The following is a 17,790-nucleotide window of genomic DNA, read 5'->3' on the forward strand; positions in this document are numbered from 1 at the left end:
TCTAGAAATTCTGAGCCATTTGTACTAACAATACTGAAGTAAGAATTAGTTGCTGAAAGTTGAAAAAGAAGAAGAAGAAAAAAAGAATTTGTGATGAAGTACACCAGGGGTTAAAAGGATTTTGTCCTGGTCGTGGAACAACGGATCAGATCTTCACTCTCCCAAGGATCTTGGAGGGGGCCTGGGAGTATGCCCAACCAGTCTACATGTGTTTTGTGGATCTGAAGAAGGCGTATGACCAGGTCTCCTGGGAGATACTGTGGGAGGTGCTGCAGGAGTATAGGGTGAGGGGGTCCCTTCTCAGGGCCATCCAATCTCTGTATGACCAAAGCGAGAGCTGTGTCAGGGTTCTCTGCAGTAAGTCGGACTCGTTCCAGGTGAGGGTTGGCCTCCGACACGGCTGCGCTTTGTCACCAATAATGTTTATAATATTTACAGACAGGATGTTGAGGTGTATTCGGGTCGGGGAGGGGTTGCAGTTTGGTGGGCTCAGGATCTCATCGCTGCTTTTTACAGATGATGTGGTCCTGATGGCATCATCGGTCTGTGACCTTCAGCACTCACTGGATCGGTTCGCAGCAGAGTGTGAAGCGACGGGGATGAGGGTCAGCACCTCTAAATCTGAGGCCATGGTTCTCAGCAGGAAACCGATGGAGGGCCTTCTTCAGGTAGGGAATTAATCCTTACCCCAAGTGAAGGAGTTTAGATACCTTGGGGTCTTGTTCACGAGTGAGGGGACCATGGAGCGGGAGATTGGTTGGAAAATCTGCGCAGCGGGCGCGGTATTACATTCTATTTATCGCACCGTTGTGACAAAAAGAGAGCTGAGCCAGAAGGCAGAGCTATCTATCTACGGGTCAGTTTTTGTTTCTACCCTCACCTATGGTCATGAAGGTTGGGTCATGACCAAAAGAACGAGATCCAGGGTACAAGCGGCCAAAATGGGTTTCCTCAGGAGGGTGGCTGGCGTCTCCCTTAGAGATAGGGTGAGACGCTCAGTCATCCAAGAGGAGCTCGGAGTAGAGCCGCTGCTCCTTCACGTCGAAAGGAGCCAGTTGAGGTGGTTCGGGAATCTGGTAAGGATGCCTCCTGGGCGCCTCCCTAGGGAGGTGTTCCAGCCACGTCCAACTGGGAGGAGGCCTCGGGGAAGACCCAGGACTAGGTGGAGAGATTAAATCTCCAACCTGGCCTGGGAACGCCTTGGGATCCCCCAGTCAGAGCTGGTTGATGTGGCTCGATAAAGGAAAGTTTGGGGTCCCATACTGGAGCTGTTGCCCCCGCAACCCGATCCCGGACAAGCGGAAGAAGATGGACGGATACACCAGGGGTGATTCTAGGATCAGAGCTTTAGGGCTGCCTGAAACCCTTTTAACATAATTGTTTTTAAAAGTTATTCTACTGTGCTTGCTGTGTATTTCATTAAATCATTTTGAACCAACATGGTAGTAGAAATACTGAATTATGTGACTGTAACTACACCAGTGTTCATCAATGGAAAAGCAAAGATTTCCAATGTGCAGTATCAATAACTTGTCAAAATTAGAGATGTGTGCGATTTTGACTAATGGCTGACAAGCAATGATCTGCTGTAGGCGTCTATAGATTCTGGGTTTAGTTTAGTGATGCTGGGATTTTCCTAGAGCAGAAATCATTAGCTAACAATATAATATTCTAGTACTGTCAAGATCAAATTATAAAAAATAATGCTGTCGACACATTGGAAATGGTTACTGTGAGGCCTTGTAATCACACATAAATGGCTCTTAGGATAAGTATTCAGTCACTACTTATTTCTACAAAGGATTATTTTATACTGTTTATTGTTCTTCACTTGGGAAATTACAATTTACACTCCGTTTGCTAGCAATCAGTACACACAGGCTGACACACACATGCTCAGGACCTATTCATGCACAAATGGAGAGATGTCAGGGTGAGCGGGCAGCCAGTGCCCTGAGCAGTTGGGGGGATATCTCGCTCAAGGGCACCTGGTAGTGCCCAGGAGAGGAAGTGGCAACTCCAGCTGCCAGTCCACACTCCGTACTTTAGTTCATACGGGGACTTGAACCAGCAACTCTCCAGTTCCTAACCCAACTCCCTACGGACTGAGCTACTGCCACCAAAGAACAGAACAAGTTGATAAAAATTTAAACATCTTTTCACTATGTCACTCATTATTTTCACGCCATGCAGAACTTCAAATCTAACTTACCTAGGCTAAAGCTGGCGGATGTTTATCAGACCTGGCTGTAAATGACTCTCACCAAAGCCAAATACAGTCTCTTTCAGATACAGTGGCAGTCTTAACATATGGCGTTTTTCCATTACATGGTACCTGCTCCACTACTCCACTTGGCTCGACTCAACTCAGTTGCGGCGTCCGTCCTCCTTCCACTGCAGATTAGTACCGAGTCATGCGTGAGGCGAGCAGCGGCTGGTCGTCATAGCAGGAAACTGCCGTGACCTTGTGCAACACACAGAACGTCGAAGGTGTGCTGTTTTTTTGCTGGAGATGGAAAGAAAAACACTGCTGGACAAAGTTTGTTCAGGACAGGGTTCCCTATACCAAAGTCTCACAGACTCACAGACTTTGGTGTCCGTTCTTGTGAAATCTGTAAGGGCTTAGGGTTGTCCCGATGTTGAATTTCAAAGGGCGTGCGGGTTGGAGTACACGCTTACTGAGCCCTTTCCGTGAGTCTGTATCTACAAAAACATCGCCAAAGGGAATTACCCAAAGTTCTACGTCTACCGCTGAGACCATGGGGAAATCCTAAAATTACAAAGATGAACAACGGTACAACATATATGACCACGGAACAGAAAGGACCTGTTGTCCAGCATGTAAAACAAGAGTTTGAATTAATGTGGAATCAGGCAGTCGTCTCCTTGGCCGTGGCCGTGTGGAAAGCAACAAACTTAAAATGAAACGACCCAAACCGGCAAGTGTCAGGAACATCTTTGTCCTTAGTCCTCAGGACTCACTTTGGGATTGGGCAGTGGCAGGAGGACTGGGAAGTACACAAACAGAGACCAGGCAAGACAAGTCTAAATGCAAAAATGAAGCGAATGAAAGCTAATAAAATAAAGTTACCCAAGCAAAAACCAAAACGAAAAGACGGCAATAAGTATTTGGCAACGCTGCCAAATACAGCGTCTATAGCGTTGAACGTGCCGCTACAGCAGCAGCAGCTAGCTGTGAGGTGGCGCCAGGTGAGGATAACATTAACAAAGACATATTGAATGAAGAGGACATCACGTTGTTTCATAAAGAAAAGCAGGAGAAGAACAGAAAAAGAAGGGGATGAAGAGAAAGAAAGACAAGGGAGAGTTGACTGCTGTGTTTTTTTGTCATCCTCTCACTTCACGGCTATGCCGCAAACACACACACACGCAGACACGCACGCACGCACGCACGCACGCACTCACGCACACACACACACACACACACGTACACAAAATCATGTACACAGGTTTGTTTGTAGAATGTTTCAAATGTTCAGTTTCAAGTGCAATGCCAACTCACTCACACATACAATCAAAATCAATTATTCATCTTGGCAACGTTTGCTAAGTATATGACTGTGGGGAGTTACCCTAACTACTTGTCTTGCTGGTTCTATTAATATTGATTTGATCTTAAAAAAAAGAATGAACAGTGCTGGTTTTCCGGGCATTTTGGCAAAGACAGGTGTTATCTGAAACCGTCTTCTCTGTAGGGTTCCATCGTGATTATTAGTTTGTGTCGTGCTACACTTTGTGTGTTCTCTGCTTTCCATCTTCATTTTGGAGTAAAGAAGTGTATGCAGCCTCTCCAACATTTACTTCTCCATAGATTAGCTTCACCTGCCTATTCACCATTACACATACATACCTTTGCCTTGGGCCCCCAAATGGCTAAATCCACCACTGTTCAGATATATCTTCATGGGAGAGTTGAACTGACCCGTTAATGGTTATTTAGGTTTGAAATGACTTTGCAGACTTTTAAGGCACGGTACAACCACTTCCCAAACACACAGACTTTTTAATCTACTTTGTATTATAAGATAGATAGATAGATAGATAGATAGATAGATAGATAGATATTTATTGATCCAAAAAAATGGGAAATTACAGTGTTACAGCGGCAAAATCAGTCACACAGCACAGAACATAAATGCAAATGAAATACTAGGATACAATCTACTGTACATACATGCAATATACATTAAATAATAATATTAATAAATGAGAGTAAAATATGAGAACAAATCTTTGAATATGTATATGTATATACTGTATATATAGGGGTGCTAAAGGGGTTCTATAGGGGTGCTAAAGTCACCCCTGAAGTACTGTAAGGCAACACTTGGTGGAAAAGACACGTAGGCCAAAAAACACAAGGCCACACAAAACAGACAGAAAGGCGTTGTTGGTGCTTTTTTATCGGAAATCTGGGGGCTGCAATTAAACTTGAATAATGGATGCCACTGCAACTGACTGCTTTACCATCTGTCTGGACAATGAAGATGACATTATGTGAGTACAACTAATGAAAACAATGATGTGTGAGGTTGCACTGACACATCGTAATATGTTGAGTGATTACTTGGGAGTTCTTCCACAGCGTTGGTAATATCTCTTCCCTGTCGCTGTGACAAGGCAACAGAAAGCAGCCATGACATCCCTTCTTATGAGAGACTCATATCTACACTGCACTTAATGTGGCGAAACAATTACTTCATATTTGTTGTCATGCAGAATTTAGTGTTGTTAGCAACAAACATTATGGCTGCAGCTTCTGTTGGGCACCGACGGCAAACTCCTCCTGATGAGGCCAACTACTGATTAGGTGTAATAGATCACGTAACATAAAAAGCGTGATAAAAATTCTTGAAACACACGTCAGAACTTCAACTTGCCTTTTTACAATTATTGCACAAATATTCACATGTAACATTCGTTATAATAAAACCAGAAGTAAGTACTGCACAGAGAATAAACTGATCAAAACAACCCGTAATCACACAGTACAATTTATTAATTATACATTATTCTCTCTTGGTTTATTTTCGACCATTAACATGTTTTGATATTATGCATGTGGTTCAATGATGCAATGTCATAATTCCTCTTCTTTAAGCTCGGCTCATAGCAGCCGAAGCAGAAACTCTCCTCTAGTCATAAGCAAGTTTCTTCACAACATTAAAATCTGATCAAATTCACTTTCAGCTGCTACAGAGTTCACCTTCAGATCACTTGACTCCCTCTGAAAACTAAGAACAACAGGCAGCACGCACGAGCTGGAACCAAAACTCCGTCCATTCAATATATACAATCATGAGCTAGAAAACAAACCAGAACATGAAAGATGATTAAACATAAATACCTGGAAAAACAGTTATTTAAGAATTGAAGAGATCCCTGTCTTCCAATAACTGACTCTGCGGGATACCTCTATCTCCCCCTACTGGTGAAACACCTTTTGTGCTGAAGAAAAAGATCAAATAATGTGCAGCAGACCATATGTGACTAAATATATAGTCTCTGTAGAGTAGTTTATAGATTGCAATTTGCAGCAGGCCCATTGCAGTGTAAACGGTTGAACAGCATAATTGTTGGACTATAAATTAATTAATAAATGACTTGCACCAGTTTTAATGCAATGCATGCTGTTATACATCAATCATCTGCCAGGCTGTTCTGTATTCCAGGCCATGCCTCTGTAACCCTTGTACTGGTGGTCTTTTATTTTTTTTCATCCTAAATTGAATTACTTTATTCCATGCTTCTTTTGCTATGCATTCAATAGTTACTTTAAAACGACAACTTTGGTTCTTAAGGAGCACTTTGCCATATGCAGAGGACAACAGTTCTGTGTCTGTAATATATTCAGTGGTTAATTAATGTGCACATTAGGGGTGGGAATCACTAGACACCTCAAGATATGATATCATCACGATACTTATGTCATGATAAGACATAATTTCAATTTTACACACGTTGTAATATTCTGCGATAGATTGCAATTTTATTATTTATTCACAATTTCAAATGATGTCCCCAAAAGGAAACTTTGTCAACATCTGTTTCATCTAAAAAGATAAATTCCTCTGTTCATCTCCCTTTAATTTTTATGTTGCAAAATGGGATTGACAAGCAGACAAAATGACCAACACATATCTAATAATAGATTGATACTTGGCGTCTGTGTATCGATACAGCATTGCCAAAGAAAATATCGCGATATGATGCCGTATCGATTTTTTCCCCCCCACTCCTAGTGCACATTAAGCACCATTGAGAGATGGTTTAAACTGGGGAACACGATGGAACAACTTGTACCAGTGTAACACCAATGTATTGCTTCAACATGCTGTTGGAAAGGTTTTTGTTAAAGTCAAGAGGATGGTTCAAAGAAAACCACCCCAATCATTTCCGCACACTCCCTAATTGGATGCCTCCATGGGAGCAAGCCCAGGTGCAGTTTGCACAATTTGAAATTAGAGAGGTGCCTTCATGGACCCTTGAGGAATAAATGAAAAACACTTGAGGGTGCCCACTCTGTAATTTCATTTAAATAATGCTCATCTCTATGAAATGCAATTTCTTTAAGCATCAAAACTACGTCTCCAACACACATTTCACTTCAGAGGCTGACATGTACTGTATGTACAGATGCATAGAAATGTATGAACTGTATGTCTGTATGCACAGCCTCAGCTCCCAGCAGGGAAAGTGGAAGGAGACATCCAGCCAGCCACCCTCACACCCCCTCACCCTGCTGTGTGCCGATTGCATATAGCCTCCAGTCCCTTTCCATCCAAACCCCACATCACGACACCACGGCTGTGGGTTGCTCATTTGGAGGACCAACATCAACTACAAGTTTAAAAGAAAAGCCCCCAAACTACAATAAGCTGGCATTTTCAGAGGTTTGAGGGGGATGCAGACTGATGGAAAAGTCAATAATGACTCTCCAGACCAGCAGGTGTCATGCCCTGGTTGTGGTGTAGTCTCAAACCTTTGATCATAGAAGAACTACAATCACTGAGATTTCAACTGCTGAGAAACATTATGGCTGGGTTGCACAAACTTTTTCCTACTTTACCTCCCCCCCCTCTTTTTTTGAAAAGTTATTCCTTCCAACAAACTATAATATTACATTTGAAATATATTTCAAAGCCTTTATTGTAAAAATGTATTTGCCTCGAAAGTAACCCCGACTCAAATAACCCAATACCGGTTCAGTAGCTCAGCTGAAGCTTGATTGAAAGTTTAGGCTACAGACAGTACTCCACATAATAAATTAAGTTAATTTGTTAATTTAGGTTCAGGAGCGGGGCCACGCCTAAAACCACACCTCTGATCACCAGACAAACCTACATCAGCCAGGATCGTGTCTCTGATTGCTTGACCCACCCTCCCTTTCCCCTCCTTCATCCATCCATCCATCTTCCCCCTCATCCCTTCCTGTTGCACTTCTCCCTGAGGTCTCATCTAGGTACCGTCTGAGGGTTTGTAAACTATAAATAATATATATAAAACTGCTTCTGAGACGGAACCCCCACTCTGAGTCTCCTCCACCCGGTCATCATACATCCTCCCAGACCAGCCATCAGACAACATCCACCTCAATTTATCTATCTGCACATTCATAATGTTCGTTAAATCTTTAACACATGGTTGTGGCGTGGTCCATGCTAGTGAAGAGGTACTGGTCAACCTGACCAGCAGAAGACAGTGTCCTCCCAAAAGGAGAAAGCCTGTGAGCATGATGCAGGGTTAAGGTGGGTGTCTAATACATGTGGTGTCATGGATACATGCTGGAGAAAACCTGCCTTATATATTTTACTGACAATATATGCATTTTAGAGCACTTTCTTTTTCTATTCAAGTGTCAGACCAGTGTATAGTTCCCAGCCATGCAAGGCATGTTCATGGAACGTCTTAAAATGGACAGCCTGAATGTGCGCAACAAATATTGTGGTACTGTAATCTTCCAGATACCTTTTGATAGGAAATGAAAACATACTTATGTACTCTTGAATATAAGTTATTTAACTTCGGGGGGGATTTTTGACCTCATGGCGTTGTGAGACAACAGATCAGACACAGGCTGCAGACCACTGCATAGCTTTATTGACAGCCAGAGTCAACATCCCTTTGACAGTGGGATAGCTGATTCACACTGTGCGAGGCATGCGTTGCGCTCGCCGCTAGGTTGTGTCCTATTCCCAAAATATATTTGTTGTGCTTGCCGCAAAACAGGCAAGACTTTCTACATTTACATCATACATGCACCAATATTTAAATGCACATCACTTCGGCGTACATTGTTAACTTCACTTGTGTAGTACATGCGACATTGTGTAGGATACACAGCGATTTGGTGGCAAAGATGTTCCTGTCTTTCAGCCAAAAGAAAGCCTTGGCACTTGCCCTGGTTGTGAGGATATACTGTACAGAGGAGGGCAGCAGCAAGAGGGGTGTGGGTGCACGAGACCATCAGGTCCAGAGAGCAGGGAATTCCGGCTGGTGAAAGAGCTCCGCTTTCACTGGGACCGGTTCCAGGGGTAGTTTTGGTTCAATAGGGAGCAATTTGGCAGGCTGCTGAGTGTCGGGGCTGCGATTTTCCGGATGGGTTATGAATGGGTTTTCATTTCTAATGAAAGTGTTGCATTTCAATTCAATACTACCATGTTACATACATAAGGTCTGCAGATATTGTCATTGGGTAAAATAAAGCTAAGCCATGACCCTGAATTTATACATTCAATCATACTCTGGAAAACACTGTATTTAATGCATGCGTGCAATTACCTACATGTTAACTACTATGAAAATGAGCATGACTAGTATCAAATCAGTCCAAACATATTTACTTCTTACTTTCTTCTTACTCTGGTTACAATAATGTGTAACTTTGTCACATAGGGAATAGTGCTCCCCTTCATGTGCGTTGTTCATTAGAATATACTTACAGAGTGAGCTGTTAAACATGGACAACACAAAGCAGTTCCACCGTCTCAGTATAAACAATAGCGTAAGAACTTGTTTGTTTGATCGGGTCATTGGTATAAATACTTGCTTTGGAAAAAGGATTTCCAGCAAGATACACACTTTTGCATGTCAGTCGCTATGCGGTGCAGTTCACACCAATTGTTTGAAGAAATGCTCTCACTGTTGTGACGGTTGTAGGGAACTGAGCACCTAAATGCAGAGACACAGGAGGCAAACAGGAGAAAGTTTGTAGCAAGGATTTATACAAAATTAAAATAAACAGTGTACATACCACGAGACAAAAATGTAGAAAACACATGGATTCCATCTTGAGGGAGTTAAAAAACAAAGTCCAAACTCCCCCAAAAAACCCACAGAGAAAAGAATAACCAAAAACAGAAACAACAAAGCTACAAGGACTATACAAAGGCTGAACACACCAACAGGAACACACTCACACACACACACACACACACACACACATAACGATCTGACAAAGGACAAGGGGAAGACAAAGACGAAATACACAGGGTAACGAGGAAACACAAGGCAGGTGACCCAAGGGCTGGAAAACAGGTAAACAACATCAGGTAATCAGAGGGGCGGGAAAACACAGGAAGTAAAACTACACTAGACTAGACAGAAACCCAGACTATCAAAATAAAACAGGAAACAGAACATACAGACACTCACGGGAAAACACAAGGCAGGAACAACAACTACACAAGACAAGGGAGGAAACTAGGACATGACAGGAACAGGAAACCAACCAAATAACAGGGAACAGAACATGAACCACAACAACTGTTGTGCAAATGCAACTTACGATTTGACAAATGCACCAAAGTAACTGAGACAAAATTGTAACATAGTTATGATTGTATTTCAGTGGATTTCACATAGCTAAAACAAACCTGAATGATTTTAATTAAGAGGCTATAATAAGCTACAAATCTGGCTATGCCTATTTTGGTGGAAATATATAGTTTTGCGTCGAAGGTCTCTGTACAACAGCTCTGGGAGATCGCTGACGGCCAAAATCAACCTCTGGTCCATGTTCCGGTTGCGGATCCACGTGTAGTCTGTGCTTACTTTTTGTGTGAATGTGAATGCACGTCACAGCGCACCGCGGTATTTAGTTTTCCATCTTCAAGCTCTCGTTCTAGAGTTGTTTTCTTGCCATCCCACATATGCTGCTGCACAAGATTTCCATTCTCAAAAGTTATTCTGGTCTCAGTCTTTCGGCCGTCTGCGGTTGTCTCGTCAAAGTTGAACCATGTTGAACTTTGACAAGCATTTTGCCGCTTAGCTGTGCTTTGCTTTGCTCACAACAGACGTTATCTTGTGAAACTTTTCATCTAGACCATTCTCTTTGATTTACAGGGAGACCCAACATTTCCCCATGGGCAAGCCCTGGTGATGGAAGGAAACGGAACAACTCCCCTTTAACGGAAAGAAACCTTGAACAGAACCGGGCCCTAGGTGGGCGGCCATCGGAGACAGCACACACGGAGATGACAACAATAATAACATCAAAAAACAACTACATAAGTAGTTTGTTATTTATTTATCCTTATTCCCCTTTATTATTTTTGTTAGTACACTGTAAAAAGAAGCACTGTAATAACCATTTGCAACTTGATTTTTGAAATGAAGCTTTATAATAATAAATATTTGAAATGAAAAACAGAAAAAACAAACAGAAACACAATCTCTTTTCCTGGTTCTTCTCAGTCTTTCTGCATCTTTTTGAAACAGAATGTGCATTTTTTTTGTAACGTTATGTAGTTGAGAAAATGTAGTCCTGAAGCTTGTTTTGTGGAAATTAAACGACATATCCCGATCAAAGATAACTCAGATTATCCTGACTATAGTTCTGTGGGCACAATATGTACAACATGTGCATAATTTACTGCAAAATCCTGAAATTTCAAAGCCGTTTCCATTAAAGCCCCATAGTTAACCTTACCTCCTCTGGGTGTACCAATTACTAGCTAAGGTGCTATTTTCAAAAGGAGGTCTCGTTTTAAATGGTACAGTCTTTCATTTCCAAGCCCTCCCAAATTATCATTTCACAGTCCACACAAATACATGTTTTGCTGTTTGACAATGCATTAGACTGCCGCCTGTTAGTCTGGTTCTTTTAGGTGAGGCTGCATGCATGAGGATAGTAAAATGTCTCTGTGTGTTGCCTTCATTTCCCTCACATAATCACTTCACACAGTCAAATCTAAAGAATCCTCCTTCTGTGTCCTGACATTGTGAATAACAGATGTTTACATTCATGTCTCCTTGCTGTCTGTCTCTGTCTCATTTGTCACTGAATTTTGCCTGGATTACATTGGCATGAGGCCTTCAGGGTCTGGTCAAGCTCTGTGTCTTCTCTTTCTCCACAAATTGAATCCCCTCAGGCAGCATAAGAACAGAGTGAATAGATTTTCAATGTCTGAATCCATTTTTGAGGGGGACAAGTTCAGGAAAATGCAGCTGAGCAAGCACTTATGAAAGCTTGGCGGGCAAAGCAGGCTAAAACAAAACGCAGACAAAGACAACATAAAATGCAACATGGGTACATTTCTTAACAAGGCTGTGTACGACACTCTGTCTCTGTCACAAAACATCTTCAATGATCCATAATTCAGTCATTTGTTAGGTCAAAACGCATTTAATACAAAACACTGAATATTCTGTCAAAACAGGTTCAGCCTTGTTAGCTGTGTAGTGTAAGATATTTTAGGAAGAAGCCTTAAAGTAATTATCTGACCTTGTCTCTCTGCTCTCTGTTGGACCATGATTACACCATCTGGTTTGATAACGTTAAAGATAGATAGATTTACTACGAAATTACTAGGATGCAATATACATGAAATAATGATAGCACAAAATACAAGAACACATTTTTGAATATATACAAAAATGTGCAACTGCTTAAATAACATGATAAAAAGTAAATATACCAAAGGCAGTACAGGATTACCGGAAAACAATTCAAACTGAATACAAGACTCTCATGACCAGGGAGAGCAGAGACTACAGTGGAGCTCTGTGTAAGATAGGTTTTGGAATGAGTAAAGGAGTAAGATTCAGGGCCTTTACCATTCAAACAAACACAAACTTAAAGGAGCAGTCTTTGAAGTGACTAAAATATGAGTCAGATAAAATCTGGCTGCTGGGCCAGACCAAAACCAGGTCAACTGAAACTTAAACCTTCATGGCCCCGACATGATGGTGAAGATCAACCTAAAGACGACTAGATCTTTTTGGCGGCTTTTGACAATCCCAGACTCTGCACTCAAAGAGTGAGCTGTTGTCTTTTAGACAGAATTTCTCACAATTTGGACCAAAAAACTAAATTTCGTTTGGATCTGTGAGTGTCAGTCATCTGGGTGGAATTAAATTGGGCAGAATTACCGTGTATGATATTCCAAGACGAGGCCCCTCATGTGAGCAGTGTGGTCTATTAGGCTCCTTGAGATAAGTGTGGTTTAGTATACCAGGCAGCTTGTGTCAGAAGTGCTGTCTGAAGTAAACCCAATTGAAGGTTAAAAAGGTTGAATATTGTCTGTGTACCACTGAGAGAACTAAGATTCGAGACATGGTGCAAGAGCAACATCTTTTGGGAATTGAGGGTATTACATTTAGTGAAAGTTGTCCCGTTTGTTCTCTGAAAAGTGTCTCAGTGAGTGAAGTCATTGACAGGAAATCCATACGTACAGCTCGGCTTTTAGGAGAACACACAGAAGCCTGGAAAAAAAGTGTCTCTGATGTGATAAAAAATCATCAGAAAAGGTGAACTCTATACTGTATACTCTGCCTGGCCTTTATCAGAAAACTCAGAAGTGCATGAAACAAAACATGAAAAACTGTGGACACGCAGTAAAGACTCGGAGTAAAGTGTAAAAGTAATTGAACACGGAGCACTCCTGTCTCTAAACCCAGGTGTTAACCACTGTGGGTGGCAGTGTGTTCATACAGTCTGTGTTCGCAGTGTTTTGTTCAACATGTCCGCCTCGCTTCTTCCTGTGTGTTGCCTCGATAGTCTATTGTTTCATGTGTGGCAGATGGTTGTTTACGTGTATTGATTGTGAGGATTAAGGTCTTTGGTGTGTCTGGGTTAGTTTTTTTGTACGTGTGAGGTTTTGTAATTTGGGGTTAACTCCACATATGAACTGATTAACATGAAAGGAGCTCGCTACTCCAAGGAGAGGTTGAAATCTCTCCATTTCTTTTTTTGTGCGCATTTTAGGCCTTAGTTTCCAATGACAGATGAAGACATGAAAGGGGTAACGACATGCAGCAAAGGGCCGCAGGTGGGAGTCAAACCCTCGGCCTCTGCGTCGAGGAGTAAACCTCTCATATGTGTGCGCCTGCTCTACCAACTGAGCTCACCCGCCACAACATTTTATTATAAAAGAGTGAAGCCTATATGACTGTTAATATATTATAATAATCTACATACTTTGTTGGGCGTATTCTAACGCTGTGTGGTAGATATAAAACAGAGTGTGTATCTGTTAGTGGGTGTCATAGTTGTAATCAATAATATAATCAAACTAGAGGGAGGCAGGCCAGTACAGCCCGATGCGGCGGGGCAGAGTTCCAGCCCGACACCCTCCTCTCTTTACCCTGTTTCTCTTGCTGTTATAATTTTAAACTTCCTTTGACACACTCTGAGCTCCTATCTCCTCTATCTTTCTATTTACGTGCATCCATGTCCCAGAAATGCTTGTTACTAACCTAGCTCTGGGGAGTCATTACCCAGAGTCCTTATGTTCTTTTCCCACCAGCATGTTTCCTTGGATTAGGGAGGCACCAGAATCCTGGTTGCAGCTGTTGCCGTGGTCCTGCTACACATCCTGCGATGCCCTGTTACATCCGTGGTGTGCTCTGCGGTCCCCGGCTACGTCCTGCCACACCCTGTAACGCCCTGCAGTGCCCTGCTAGGCCATGAACTACCACAAACTACTATTTCTACTCACTGTTGCATTATCTTTATTGTGACTGTTATTGCCTCTATTCATCACACCCCCAACCGGCCGCGTCAGACACCGCCTACCAAGAGTCTTCCTAAAAGAGAGTTTTTCCTCGCCGCTGTCACACTACATGCCTGCTCTGAAGGGAATTACTAGAATTGTTGGTCCTTGTAATCTATAGAGCGTGTTCTAGACCTACTCTATCTGTAAAGTGTCTTGAGATAACTCAAGTTATGAATTGATACTACAAATAAAATTGAACGGAATTGAATTTCAATTACTTTTCACCTGGCTCTTCTTACAGATCACAGTGATACTGGTACAATTGTGTAAGTTTAAAATATATAAAAAACACCAATGCTTTAAATGGGTCCTACACAACTATGACACACCATAGATCTTTATTTGGACTAGTGCTTTTAAACGATTAAAATATTTAATTGCGATTAATCGCATTAATGTGTACTATCACTCTGAAATGAAATGAGTCAGGTTAAACAGGAGGTTTTGTTTTAAAAGCAGCCTGAACAAGAGTTCATATACAGCTTTAATTAGCAGCCTGAAAAAGAGTTAAGCCTTTAATTTTCAAATCCTATATCAGAATGTACTTGTGTACTTGTGTGACAGTCGAGTAACATCGACTTCACTTCAGACTATCATACTGAAGTGAAATGAGTCTGGCTAAACAGGTTTTTTTTTTAAGAGCGGCCGGAACAAGAGTTAACATATAGCTTTAATTAGCAGCCTGAAAAAGGTTTAGCACATAACTTTGATTAGAAATTTAAAAATCCTACATCAGAAAGTTCTGACATTACCGGAGTGACAGTCTGGGGTGGTGTACTATCCCTCTGAAGGGAAATGAGTCTGATTAAACAGAGGGGTTGGTTTTAATTAGCAGCCTAAAAAAGGTTAAAATACAGCATTTAAAAAAAAAATTGATATGTCGGAAAAAGTGACAGATGTCGAAAAACGTCATAGTACATGTAAAAAAAAGTGATAAAAAAAGCCCTAGCATAGTATGTTGAAAAAAGCCAACGTATAGTATGTCACAAAAAGTGATAAAAAGTCATAGTATGGTAAAAGCTAAAGAATAGCGTGCAGAAAAAAAGCTATAGTATAGTATATCGAAAAAAGTGATAAAAAGTCATAGTATTGTATGTCGAAAAAAGTGATGAAAAAGCCACAGTATGGTGTTAAATGCCAGAGTACAGAAAAAATGTAGTAGTGAGTTCATACTACTATATGACTATTTTGATAATAGAGTTTTTTAAGAGTGTCCATTCAAACGACACTGGTTCAACGAGGATGGGATTTAAACCGATGCATGTCGAGCACAGTGGACTAGCAGTCCATCGCCTTAACCACTCAGCCACCTCGTTTGTTGCCAAAATAAGTCATGGTGTTGTGTGTCAAAAAAGGTCATAGTTAATTATTTCGTAAAAAGTCTTGGTATATAGAAAGCCGTAGTAAAGTCAAAAAGTGATAAAAGTCATAGTACAGTACTGGATTTAAAAAAAAAGTGATGAAAAAGCAGTAGCTTAGCATTTAAAAGAAGCCATAGTATAGTATGTTAAAAAAGCCAGTAGTACAGTATGTAAAACATATACATAGTATAGTCAAAAAAAGTGACAAAAAAGCCATAGTATATCATTTAAAATGTAATCATATAGTTTGTCATCAAAACAAAATCATAGTGTAGAAAAAAATGTCACACTAGTGACTACATAATATGACTATTTTGATAATAACGTTTTTTAAGAGTGTTCTTTGAATGCAGCCAGTTATATGTTGGGATTTAATGAGCAGAATACTACGGTGGCCCTGAGGTGCAAAACACAACAACAAATCAGAAAACAACGGCAAATCAAAAAACACAACCGCAAAAGAGAAAACACAACACAAAAAGAGAAAACACAACGGCAAATCAGAAAACACAACACAAAAAGAGAAAACACAACACAAAAAGAGAAAACACAACACAAAAAGAGAAAACACAACACAAAAAGAGAAAACACAACGACAAAAGAGAAAACACAACGGCAAATCAGAAAACACAACACAAAAAGAGAAAACACAACGCAAAAAGAGAAAACACAACGACAAAAGAGAAAACACAACGGCAAATCAGAAAACACAACACAAAAAGAGAAAACACAACGACATTAACCAAAACGGAAAAGGTAGGTACTGTTGACAGCATACCAGTATCACGTCATATTCATGTCCGGCATCAAGTATTGCTTAATAGCAGCGTGTACCTCGTCATTTGTGGCGTCATGATTTGGAAAAATGGAAACAAACCCCGTCTTTCCGGTTCAAAGGACGGACCAGTTCTTTTGTCCAATCAGCGACGATTCCTGTTGCCCGAAGGTACCTACCTACCTTTTCCGTTTTGGTTAATGTCGTTGTGCTTTCTCTTTTTGCGTTGTGTTTTCTCTTTTTGCGTTGTGTTTTCTCTTTTTGTGTTGTGTTTTCTGATTTGCCGTTGTGTTTTCTCTTTTGTCGTGTTTTCTCTTTTTGTGTTGTGTTTTCTCTTTTTGTGTTGTGTTTTCTCTTTTTGTGTTGTGTTTTCTGATTTGCCGTTGTGTTTTCTCTTTTTGTGTTGTGTTTTCTGATTTGCCGTTGTGTTTTCTATTTTTGTGTTGTGTTTTCTCTTTTTGTGTTGGGTTTTCTCTTTTTGTGTTGGGTTTTCTCTTTTGCGGTTGTGTTTTCTGACTTGCCGTTGTGTTTTGCACCTCAGGGCCACCGTAGAATACAGACGCTGGTTTGACGAGGATGGGATTCGAACCCTCGCGTGCAGACAATGGCCATAAAATAATACTGCCATAGTATAGTATGTGGGAAAAAAAGTAATAAAAAAGTCATGTGGTAAAAAATGATATAGCTTAATCAAATTTAAAAAAAGAAGTGATAATAAATGTGTATACATGAAATGTGCTGTATATAGCGCTTTCCGTCTTAACACTGCTCAAAGCGCTTTTACATCTACAGGAACATTCCCATTCACACACTGTGGCCGGGCTGCCGTAACAGGTGCCACCTGCTCCATCAGATAAACACTCCCCATTCACACTCTGATGCGCAGCACCGGGGCAACTCGGAGTTCAGTGTCTTGCCCAAGGACACTTCGACAAGGGACTGCAGGGGCAGGGATCGAACCACCACCTTCCGATTGGCCCGGCAACCGCTCTACCACTGAACCACAGACCGCCCCGTACATGAGGGCGTAAACCCTTTCCCGCATGGGTCCCTGACTCTGTGCCCTGGCCGGTCGGTAGTTTCTCGAGTTCCTTAACATGATGGAGGCATGGAATTGCCAATTACTCATATAATAAGGCAACTGTAATACAAGGCGTAGGTATTACAAGAATATTATAACAATTGCAAAAAATGTTGTGGACTGTCTCTCTAATAAATCACAGAACCTCTGTATATGTTGGTTGTTTTGTGTGTGTGTGTGTGTGTGTGTGTGTGTGTGGTTTTGTGTGCATCACATACCATGATACACACAATAGAGCCAATAGAGGGCACTGTTTGTCTTTCAGTGATAGTTAACTGCACACAGTGTCTGTCATCTGTGTGTATTCACACTATAGGTATAAAACAGTAGCAGCTTCAACCTGTACTACTACCAACATAAATAAACACAAATAATGAATCTGCAATACATAGTATGTATAAGAGTTGTTTGTTATTTATACTGTAGTTAAGAGTGCAATGATTTTTGTGTAAGCCGACACAGTATATTAAATTGTAAAAACAATAAATAACTGGATGCAATTTGTTTAATTCTATATTAATGGTGGTCTACTTGCATTGACACACATTCAAAAGA

At 41.1% G+C, this 17,790-nt stretch overlaps 1 long non-coding RNA gene across 1 annotated transcript; it reads right to left on the reverse strand.

Moving 5' to 3' along the window:
* Positions 1-2,590: 2,590 nt before the first annotated feature.
* Positions 2,591-13,286, reverse strand: LOC116672370 (uncharacterized). Its single transcript, XR_004327538.1, has 3 exons — positions 13,274-13,286; positions 2,750-2,751; positions 2,591-2,703 (listed from the first exon to the last, which is right to left on the reverse strand). It is a non-coding gene; the product is annotated as an uncharacterized LOC116672370 (long non-coding RNA).
* Between the last annotated feature and the right edge of the window lie 4,504 nt (positions 13,287-17,790).

Source organism: Etheostoma spectabile, chromosome 22 (assembly GCF_008692095.1).
Source record: "Etheostoma spectabile isolate EspeVRDwgs_2016 chromosome 22, UIUC_Espe_1.0, whole genome shotgun sequence".
NCBI lineage: Eukaryota > Metazoa > Chordata > Actinopteri > Perciformes > Percidae > Etheostoma > Etheostoma spectabile.